Here is a 10,440-nt window from a genome sequence, read left to right on the forward strand (position 1 = left end):
GGGGGGCGGGAATGACTCAGCAGAGCAAGCAGAAGGACAGCAGGCCCGAGACCCCCAGGGCCGGGGGTAGTAGCAGGGTGGTAGCTCGGGGAGGAGGACAAGAGCTGTGTGCTTTTAAGCTCTGAACGCGCAGCAGGTGTGCGCTGGTGACAGGGAAGGCAGCAGACGGGTGGGCAGAGGGCGCCGTGCGGGCAGGGGCCCGATTCCAGCTGGAAACTGTGCAGCACTTCTCCTGAGAGGCGTGGCTGAGCTCTGACAGCCCACAGCCTGCTGGAGGTGACGGCCGAGTCCCAGCCCCAGTGCAGAGAGGGGCCCAGAAGCTGCCCCACCACACTCCACACTTGCAGCGGCCGCGTCATCTAGCACTCTGCGCAGCCTGCCCACTCTCCACGCAACGGGCTTGCCAAGAACCGTCCTCCAATACCCCCAGATGAGCCCTGATGTCCACGTCCACCCGGCCTGAGCACGGGCAACACCAGGACATGGGCATCAAGCAATGCACTCTGCTCAAGGCAGCAAACAAGCACTGAGTGAGGCTGGACAAGGTGGATGGGTCAGCAGAGTGTACAAAGACCCGCCCTGGACGAGCCCCGCAAACAGGCACCCAGGTGGACGCGGGCATGGCTAGGGGCTCTGATCTCCGCCCGTGGGGGTGCCGTCTCCTCTGCTGTGACAGCCTTTCCTAACTTCCTGAAAAAGGGGAGGTGAGAAGTAACTTTTGAAAACACCTTTATTCCACTTGACAGTTGGCAGAATATTTGGCTGGGTTGGAGTTCATTTTGTCAGAGTTTGGGAAGTGCTTTCAAGGTCCCTGCTCCCATGTGCCGGCTGACAAGGCCACTTGTTCTGTGGATGGATGGCAGCCCTGCATCTCCTCCTACGGCTCCAAGGCTGACCTTCCAGATCAGCCCCCACTGCTCTTTCCACCCCTACTCTCCACCTCTTCTGCGCGTCTTCTGGACGTTGCATCTGCTTCAGTTACCTGCTAACCCTGCGGGTCTGTCACTTCTGCTCTGACGTCCTCAATCTGTGCTGTCCCCTTCTTCACAGCACCCTGTCCTGGCTGTCAGTCTTCTCGCATCCAAGATACCTCCCTGCGCAGCCCCTACTTCCTGCGAGCTGGTCCGTGTGTGTTAGAAGCTTGGCTCCGAATCCATCATGAAAAGGAGTGAAATTCTGCATACGTGCTGCGACAGCTCACTGAGAAGTGTGACAGCAGCACCTGGGACCCTCCACATCCAGCCCATTGACCTGACACCTCTGCTGATACACAGCCTCCTCCATGTTCACTCACCTGAACCTGTTTCCACACTCCTGCCTTCCCCGATTCACTCCTGACACAACAGCCATGGGGCAGCCTCCTGAGGTGCAGTGGCAGGCTGTGGCTGGCCGCCTGCCTTGCCCCACTTCGTACCCAGCCCCACGAGCTGATCCCCTTCCCCACGCTCCATCCTGCCCTATCATCTAAATAGGATGCCCGACGTGACGGGAGAGGCGCAGCCACCCAATCCCGCTCCCTCCTCCCACATACCGCCGTGACCACCCACTGTCTCAGGCTTGGAAGGAAGTGTGCAGTGTCACCCAGCGTCAGGCCACCAAGCTTCTCTGAATAGCCACTGAGGCTCTCCACTTACCAAGTGCCAACTCCAGTCTGCAAAGTCCCAACGCCGGCACTCTTCAAGGACATGTCAGGGTGCAGGTGAGGCAGTGAGCGGTCCGTGGGGAGCAAGGCCCATGCCATGCGTCTCACCCTTCATGGGGCCAGCACGCTGGGCGTGGAGGGAACTGATGGAGCCCTGCCTCTGGGCACTGCCCAGCCCACGGTGCGGTGCCGCCGCCTGCGTGTGACTGACTTCACCATCTACGACAGAATGGGTGCAGGGTGGGCGGCAGCTCCGCACGCACTCTGCCGTGTGCAGGGAAGGAAGCAGGCAGGTGAGGCCAGCTAAGCCCTCCCGCGGGACTGCTCGCTGCCTCACCTGCACCCTGATGCGGCCGGTGGGACCCCGGATGAGGGTGCTCCCCTTCAGGAGGTAGTCCACGCGCTCCGCAAACGTGCCCCCCACTCACCTGCTGACCTCTTGCCCTTCCCACCCTGCCTCACTGGACGTCCCAGCCACAAAGTGCTCCTGGAAGCTCCACACACAGCTGCTGCCTCCTGCCCTAGGCGGCCCCTTCCGCCCGAGGTGCACTGCTCCTTGCTGTAACCCCCTTGAAGACTCGGTCACAGATACTCCCTCTTTCTAGACGAGACACCCTTCTCTCCAGAAAGCCTACCTAAACTGCACACGCCCCTGCCTAAGGGTCTCTCCGAGACCCCACACATGCCTCTACCCTTGCTGTCCACGTCAAGCCATCAAAATCCATTCCTGTGTGTCCCCCTCCAGGGGCCCGGTCTTTCTCTATGTTGGGACACCTGACTGGCAAGTGGCTGGCACGTAGCTGGTGACAGCGGGATGAATGTGGACGGGCCTGGCGAACACACACCCAGAGGTCAAGACCTGCCAAACCAACGGAGAAGGGCTCCCTACATCCCTGAGCAAAGCCCGCCCCTGGCCCCAGCAGCCCTGGCCGGAAGGCCGCACTGTCCCGAGGCGGCCATGTGTGGTTTCCACACACGCTGTGCACCAGGGTCTCTAGGACACACAGCATCATACCCGCCAGCTTTTAGGAGGCTTCTCAGAGTCCGAAGCAGTAGGAATCCCACTAGCACGGCTGAATTTTGAATGTAAAAGGCCAACTCTGCAGTTACATAGAAAAATGATATCTAGCGTCCAAAAGCTGCTTCCCCTTTACTAGTGACGCATGGGATTGTGCACAAATAACGTGGGACCTGTAGCAGGGGCTGAGAGTCTGTGTGCTTCATCACCACCCTGTCAGGAAGGACATGCTGGCCACCACAGAAATATCAGGAAATGGCTGAAGGGACCAAAACAGAACACCACAACTAGTGTCTTAAACAAGAGTCCCTCACCCCCGGGCCATGGACCGGTACTGGTCCTGGTATGTTAGGAACTAGGCCACACAGCAGGAGGTGAGTGGCAGGTGAGCGAGGGAAGCTTCATTTGTATTTGCAGCCACTCCCGGCACCAGCACCACCGCCTCAGCTCCACCTCAGATCATTAGGCATTAGATTCTCATAGGAGCACCAGTTGCTGGTGCCAAAAAGGTTGGGGACCACTGTCTTAAGAGACAGTATCGCTGCAAAGCTCAACCATGAAGGAAGCATCCGCCACTCTGACAGGTGCTAGCGCCTCTGGGAGCTCCAAGAAAGACCAAGAGAAGAAGCAGAGTCACCAAGGAGCACAAAAAGGAAAAAAGGAAAACAGGCTCTAATCGGGGGCCAGACAAGGGGCTTTCATGCCTGAACCCCAGCACCCTGGCTGCCGGCAAGGGCTCTGAGCCGAGGTGACAGTTCTGCTCACACACCAACTCTGTTCGTGCTGTCTACACTCAGGGTTTGTCTTGTCTTGGACCAGTCTGCCAGAGAACAGAGAACGTGCTCTGCTGTAGGCTTCTCAGTGTTAAAATACATTTAAAAATTTTTTATACTCATATAACACTAATTTACAGGGTCCCCTGAAACTCAGTCATTATTCAGCCTCGTAACACCCTGGAAAACAAACGGGACAGATGTAATCTAACCCGCAAGAGAGCAGAGGCTCAGATGGGAAGTGATTTATCTGTGGTCAGCTGCACAAGTCAGGGACAGGGTCAAAGTTTAACTCAAGGCCTGTGCATCAGCCACACCCAGCAGCCCCTGACACTGACCGGGAATTTACCGCCTGCCCCTGCCCCCATGCTGCCCTTGGGACTTCTCGCCAGACCCCAGTACTGTGTCAACCACACCAAAGCCCTGACCTCCACCTTGGAACACTCCCTTCTGCAAAATCACAGTCGCTCTTGTTTTTAACAGCTTTGAGATATAACTCACATGCCGTACAATTCACCCATTTAAAGCGTACGATCCTAGTATATTTTTAGTATATTCAGTATATGCACAACCTTCATCACAGTCAATTTTAGCATACTTTCAGTACCCAAAAATAAACTCTGGGCCCCTTAGCTGTCATCCTCCAGCCCCTGGCAACCACTAATCTACTTTCTGTCTTTATGAATTTGCCTATTCTGGATATTTCATATAAATGAAATCATGCACGTCGATTTCTGTGTCTGGCTTCTTTCACTCGGCATGTTTCAAGGTTCATCCACACTGTAGCATGAATCAGCACTTCACTTCTTATTGCCAAACAATACTGCACTGTATGGATGGACCACATTTGTTTATCCATTCATTTGTTAATGGACATTTGGGTTGTTTCCACTTTCTGGCTGTTATGAATAATGCTGCTGAGAGTGTTTTTGTGCACATGTGGATGTGGATGTGCTTTCCGAGTCAGTCTTTCCCATAAGAACGTGTGAAAGGTGAGCCAGCTTCCAGTTGGGAAACTCACCGAATTCGAACACACTGTATTCACTGAGTCAACAGAGAGAGATAACTGGGAGAAATAAGTGAGTAAAAAAAGAACACGTTAAAGACCTCAAGAAATAAGAGCAAAATGTGATCTAACAGAACAGACAGTGTTTCAAGAAAGGTTCCGTTTCTAGGGATGGGTCCTATAGACACGTTCACCCATCCGCAGGCTTATTGGTGACTGCACAGAATATGACATTCCCGGTAGGGGCTGGTTAGATAAATTCACCACCTCCATACACCAAATGCGATGCAGCCATGAAAAGAAGGAGCTGGGTGATGAACTCAAATGGAGTGACTTCACAAACACAGTTTAAAAAGGCAAGGTTCAGAAACTTTTTGAAAAGCAAAGGGTAGGAAAAAGACTTTATATACACATTTGCTTACAGTTACAAAGTGTCTCTAGAAGATACAGTGGGTGCCTCCAGGGGACCAGAGTCCTGGGGGCAGAGACAAGAAGGAGTTGACCCTGTGTACTCTCCACACTTCTAACCCCCCACTATGCTATCTCTTCAAAACGTTTTAGGAAGCAACACTAAAGAGTATCTATGAGAAGTGAAAAATGATACTTAGGAAACTAGAGATGAGAATCGGAGGCTCTGGGTGTTTGGAAGCTGCAGGCAGATGACGGAGGCGCCGCTGCTCCTGCTCCTGGCCCTTCCCTGGGCCACGTCCGCCCACACCCACCCTGCTCTAGGCGCAGTGTGCGAAAATGCAAGGAGACACTGAGAACTCAAATGTCTGTCGCCCTCAAGGGCTCCCCAGGGCAGCGGCGGGACAACTCCTGGTAATGCGGTGGCCAAAGGCCTGGCTCAGGGAAACTTGCTGCGCCAACGGAAGGATCAGGACAGGCTGCGGCTGGGGCAGGTGTCCAGGAGGGTCAAAGGAGCTTAAGGGGCCACCAGGCTCATTTTGCGGGGAAGAAAAAACATGGGGCAGGCCTTGGCCTGGTGGCATCTGGCTGATGTCACTGGAGAGCAGAGTGCGACAGGGAAGGCAGAAAGGACACACACCGGGCCTGCTCCTGGATGTGGCATACTGGCCGTACGACCATCCTGCGCACTGAGGGGTGCCCCGCAGCCCCACTGGTGCCCGCACTCAGTGCCAACAGCACCCTTCCAGCTAGGAGCACCAAGTCTCCAGACAGATCACTCCTGAGGAGGAACCACTACTCTGCACACATCGCCAGAGCAGCTTTATGCACAACAGAAGGGCGGTGGCCCACCCAGGAAGCACAGCCATTAAGCAGAGGGGACCGGGTGCAGACCCGGCTTGGCCAGCGTCCCTGGTGAGGGAGGAATGACAAATTTGGTGACGTAATAGGCACAATGAGCACGACCTGAAGCAGAGGGGTGTGGTGAGGGGAGGGCCCGGGGCTGTGAGCTTCCAGGCGGCGCCCGGCCCAGCAGCTGTCATCGCGAAGCGCCAATGGCCGAGGCTGGAAGTGGGGGATGCAGGGCCTGAGAAGCCGGAGGGCTCCATCCGCAGAGGCTGGCTCCTGTGTCCGGGCTGAGCAGGGAGACCCGGGGAGACCACGCAGAGCACGGAGCAGGCTCGCTTTCTCCACGGTGCTGTCTGCAGTGACTTGTTCACCCTTCCCCATCAGAGCGCTGGGCGTCTTACACCCTGCCCAGGCCCTGGGGCTTGTGCTCCCTCTACGGAAACAGCACCCATCCCCTCCCTCTGGGGAGCTGGGCTGGGTGACCTGCTTCAGCCCATGGAACCCAAGCTGTCAGTTCTAAGCTGAAGCTTAAAGGGACACTGAGTCTCTGCCACTCTGCTATAACGGCATGATCCAAACAAGGGTGGGTCCCAGGTCCAGGAATGAAGACGCTCGGAGAAGAGCCACGAGCAAGTGAAATGTGAGCCGGAAATGAACGTCTGCTGTAGGGAGCCACTGAAACGCTGGGCTTTGCTACCTCGACCCTCCTGACAAAGCTGGCCCACGAACTCCGAGTGGCACTTCCTTCTCCGATCCGTCGTTCAGTGTTCCTGAAGCACTCTATCAGGGTCTCCCAGTCACAGACCTGACGTGGCCCTTATCAGCTGGAGAACTAAACCCTAACAGGGATTCTAAGCCATTCGCGCTACAGCCCTCATTTCCTCTTATTCCTTACATGACCTTCTAAGCTCCACAAACCACACACAACCCACCCAGCTTTCCACCTTTGTTCCCCAAACCTGAAACACCGTCAGTCCTAACTCCTTTTCCCACTCTCCTACTGAGCAGGTTTAGCTCGAAGACCACCACTTCCTTGACGCCTTCTCTCACGTGACAGCCCTGTAATCATTTCCCCTCTGAACCTCTAGAGCTGTTTTCTGTAAATGGGCCACACAGTAAATAGTTTAGGTTTTGTGGGCCACAGTCTCCGCTGCAACTAGTCAGTTCTGCCAAAGCAGCTACAATGTTTCAATAAAACTTTATTTATAAAGACAGGCAGGAGGCCTGCCAGTGGCTGCAGCTTACAGACCCTAGTCTGGAGCACTGTTTGGCCCTTGATCACAGAAGGGCTCAGAGCCTTAATGGACTTTCTCCTTTTCAGGCTCCTTGGAAGAACAGTGAGCCACACGTCTATGCTGCTACAAACCATGCACAACCAACTGAGCACAGATCAGATGTTCAGTGAAAACATACTGAATGACACTTAAGAAACATCTGTGCAGAACACTGAAACACGCTTTACATGCTGAATGGTATGATTTTCCCATAGAATTCCAAAGACGTCTAAGAAAGTAGGGAACAGCCACACCAAATGTTGAGTCAAGAAAAACCTTACCCGATGGAGCCTAACAACGGCCAACACAAACTGTGTCAAAGACCAGTTTTAGTTTTTGGGTTTAGTAATAAACTTATGGATTCGGGGGGTGGGGGCGGGGGGAGGACTGCAGGGTGCAACAACTCTCATTATCAGAATTCTCAGACATGTGATGGTCACACTCACTTGTGTCACCATCACATTTGGGGGGTTGGACAGGATAGCAGGGACTGCTACGAAACGCAAGTCTCAAAGAAATACAAAGCCCTGCAAAACGTGGTCCCAAAAAGCCGAGACATGAGCACAGCAGCAGCAGAGGTGGGCCAGGCCGCAGGCCCAGGTGAGGAGGTCCATCTCAGCAGCGTGGGACAGTGTGGCCAGGGAACAGGAGTCAGGGTCAGACGCGATCTCAAGGAGAAGGGCAGAGGTGCCAGGTAAGGTCAGGCGCAAGTCTCAAAGGCCGATGGAAGGCACAGCAAGGCAGGTACAGAAGGCAGCAAAGGTGGCCAATAACTGAGGGTCTGGACTTTACCTGGGGGAGCAAGAAAGGTAGCAGAAGGAACGTGGAAGCAGGCAGACAATCCAGGTCGGTTCTGCCAGAGGCACAGCCCAGGCCCAGCATGTCGCACATGACTGTGTGCCGAGGCTGTGCTTCTGAGACAGAACACTCACAAAGCTAACTTTGAAATGTATAAGGCCCACAACAAATGGCCATGTGACCATGGGTCAGTCAAAAGGCACAGCAAAAGGGTTTTGCTAAGAAAAGCAGGTATTTCAATATGAGAACATATTACACGGACATTTTTTTTCAAAAGCACCAAAGAACCAGGTAGAAGCCTAACACACTATACTCACTGGGATTAAATTGTTCAAGAACAGTCCACCCAGCATGCATGCAGGAGAGGAGGCTGGTGAACGTGTTAAACTCTACCTTGAGATAGATTTAAAATGTGCTCACAAAAGCTGTTTTGCTTACCATCTGTTATGAACAGCAAGTCTTCTCACTTTAAACCCCACAAATGCCAAAAGACTCTACTTAGAGTGGAGCATCCCTGGTCTTAGTGTCACACAAATCAAGGAGCCAAGATGGACTTGTCTGAGGTCAGTCTGGGACACTTTCACCAGATCAGAGAGAGAGAATCATCTTGGAAAACATGGGGAATCCTCTACTTCCTTCTAAAGCAAATTAAGTCTTATTTCTTCCAACAGTTTAGTAAGACAGTGTTACAGCACTGGTAGTTTCAAATTCTTGCTTTCTGTTGCTTACGTCTTCACTGTTACTTCAAGTTTGTTAATAAATTATCTTTTCTATTACACGAATGGCACTGGGAGTAGGACCATGTTGGCTCTCGGAGCTGAGCTCGAACGGAGGCTTACTCAAGAACTGCTCTAAGTCTCGTTTGTGTCGACAAACCCACCTGCCCCCAAGGACAGTAAGAACTGCAGTACTCCGGAGTGGCTCACTAGAAGCTTTCTTCTTCTAAAAATATTTTTTATAACAGTTTTGTGAGATTTGTTCCTCATTTACCTTTATAGAGACTTTGTTCTCCAGTTGGGACCCCACCTTGCCTTTGTAAGAAAAGGAAGCCACAGACTTCAAGTTAATGTGAAACAGACAGAGATGCTAGGGAACCTGACGAACCACGGCCCGGCAAACGCACCTGGAAACCAGATCCTGGCAGTGATGACATCCTAACTTTTTTGAACACTTAACAATGTACCAGGCCCAAAGCGTTTTACAGTCTTGATTCACTGAGTCTTCACAACCAGCGTAGGAGGCCAGTATTACTGGCGTTTCCATTTTACAGATGAGGAACCAAAGGCACTGAGGACAAAGCCAGTAAAGAAGAGTCACAACTCAAAGGCAGGTCGTCTGACTCCAGAACCCGCCCGCAACCTGCGGGTAAGATAGCTGACTAGACAAAGTGCAGGCAGGGAGACCGGCTGCCGCCTCTGCTCATTCACTGAGCAGCGTTTGCGGATCACCGAGCCTGCCAGGACGCTTTCTGGAATGAGTCTCCTTGCTTTACAGTCACACCTCCTATCAAATCTCCTTTCCCTTCCCCCAGCTACGAGAAACACACCTTGCTCACTGAGAATGGGGAGCCGCTGGCTGGGAACCACCTGCTGTTTACAGAGGCACCCAGGGCATACAGGCTTCAGTTCCCCGCACCGGCTTCAAAGACAAATCTGCTATTGTCTGCGCCCGGGAGGAACAAGAAGCCCGGCAACTGTAGGTTTCTGCAGAGGTCACTGGAGGTTTGGTTAAACCACACGACACTGGAGGATGGGGGAGGAGGGGGCGCCGCATTTTTGCTGCTGAAGGCTGCGCAGCGCCCACAGCAGCTGCTGGTGGGAGCAGCACGTAACACACCCACAGCTGCCGCGGCCTCGCTGCCGGCTGCACGTTTTAAATTGAAAGACGTCCTGACCCTCAAGATGCACAGCCTGCCTCGCTCGCTGCCCTCGGCATGGAACTGCTTCCACCCACACCAGTCCCGCGACCGAGAAGCGACCGAGGGGATTCCACCTCGGGAGGGCGACCGGGAGGGGAGGCGGAGCGCCCCAGCCCCCTTGCAGCAAAGGCCAGGTGCGCGGGGCTGGGGGCCACGGCCCGCGCCCGGGGATGCGCGTCCGACTCCCCGTGCCCGGGACAAAGCCTGGCCCGACTCCGGGCCCCGCAGCCCGCCCCGACGGCGCCCCGGAAACCGCGCGGATGCCCCGAGCTCAGGCCATGCAGCCGGCTCACGCCCACCTTCGGGCCGCACACTCACGCCCAGCCTTGGGCCGGGCACGCTCACACTCAAGCCGACCCTCAGGCCGGGCACACACGCATGCCGACCCTCGGGCCGGGCACACTCACGCCCACCCTTGGGCCGGGCACACTCAGACGCACTCCGACCCTCAGGTTGGGCACACACACACGCTCGGGCCGTGCACACTCACACTCACACTCACGCCGACCCTCAGGCCAGGCACACTCACTGTTTTATGAACTATATAGATGTCCTGACGCACTCCGACCCTCAGGCCAGGCACACTCACGCCCACCCTCAGGTCGGGCGCACACACGCGCTCGGGCCGGGCTCACTCACGCCCACTCACACGGACCTTGCATCCTGCTCCCGCGCGCCCGCGTCGCCTCCTGTCCTCTCGGTCGCCGCGGGCCCAGATCCTCGCGCGGCCGGGCGGGGGCCGCAGCGCCGGCCA

General features: G+C 54.9%; 1 protein-coding gene across 3 annotated transcripts in view; it reads right to left on the bottom strand.

Moving 5' to 3' along the window:
* Positions 1-10,440, bottom strand: part of ARHGAP39 (Rho GTPase activating protein 39) — a 61,679-nt gene that overhangs the window by 48,817 nt on the left and 2,422 nt on the right. The window contains exon 1 of one of the 3 annotated variants that reach the window (XM_015590234.2): positions 10,342-10,411. The exons of 1 other annotated variant lie outside the window; for it this stretch is intronic. The gene's annotated coding sequence lies outside the window, so the exon portion shown is untranslated. Of the gene's footprint in view, positions 1-8,891; positions 9,861-10,341; positions 10,412-10,440 lie in introns of those variants that run through there. One more of the 3 variants, XM_025047621.1, reaches the window with a different exon arrangement.

Source organism: Pteropus alecto, unplaced genomic scaffold (assembly GCF_000325575.1).
Source record: "Pteropus alecto unplaced genomic scaffold, ASM32557v1 scaffold105, whole genome shotgun sequence".
NCBI lineage: Eukaryota > Metazoa > Chordata > Mammalia > Chiroptera > Pteropodidae > Pteropus > Pteropus alecto.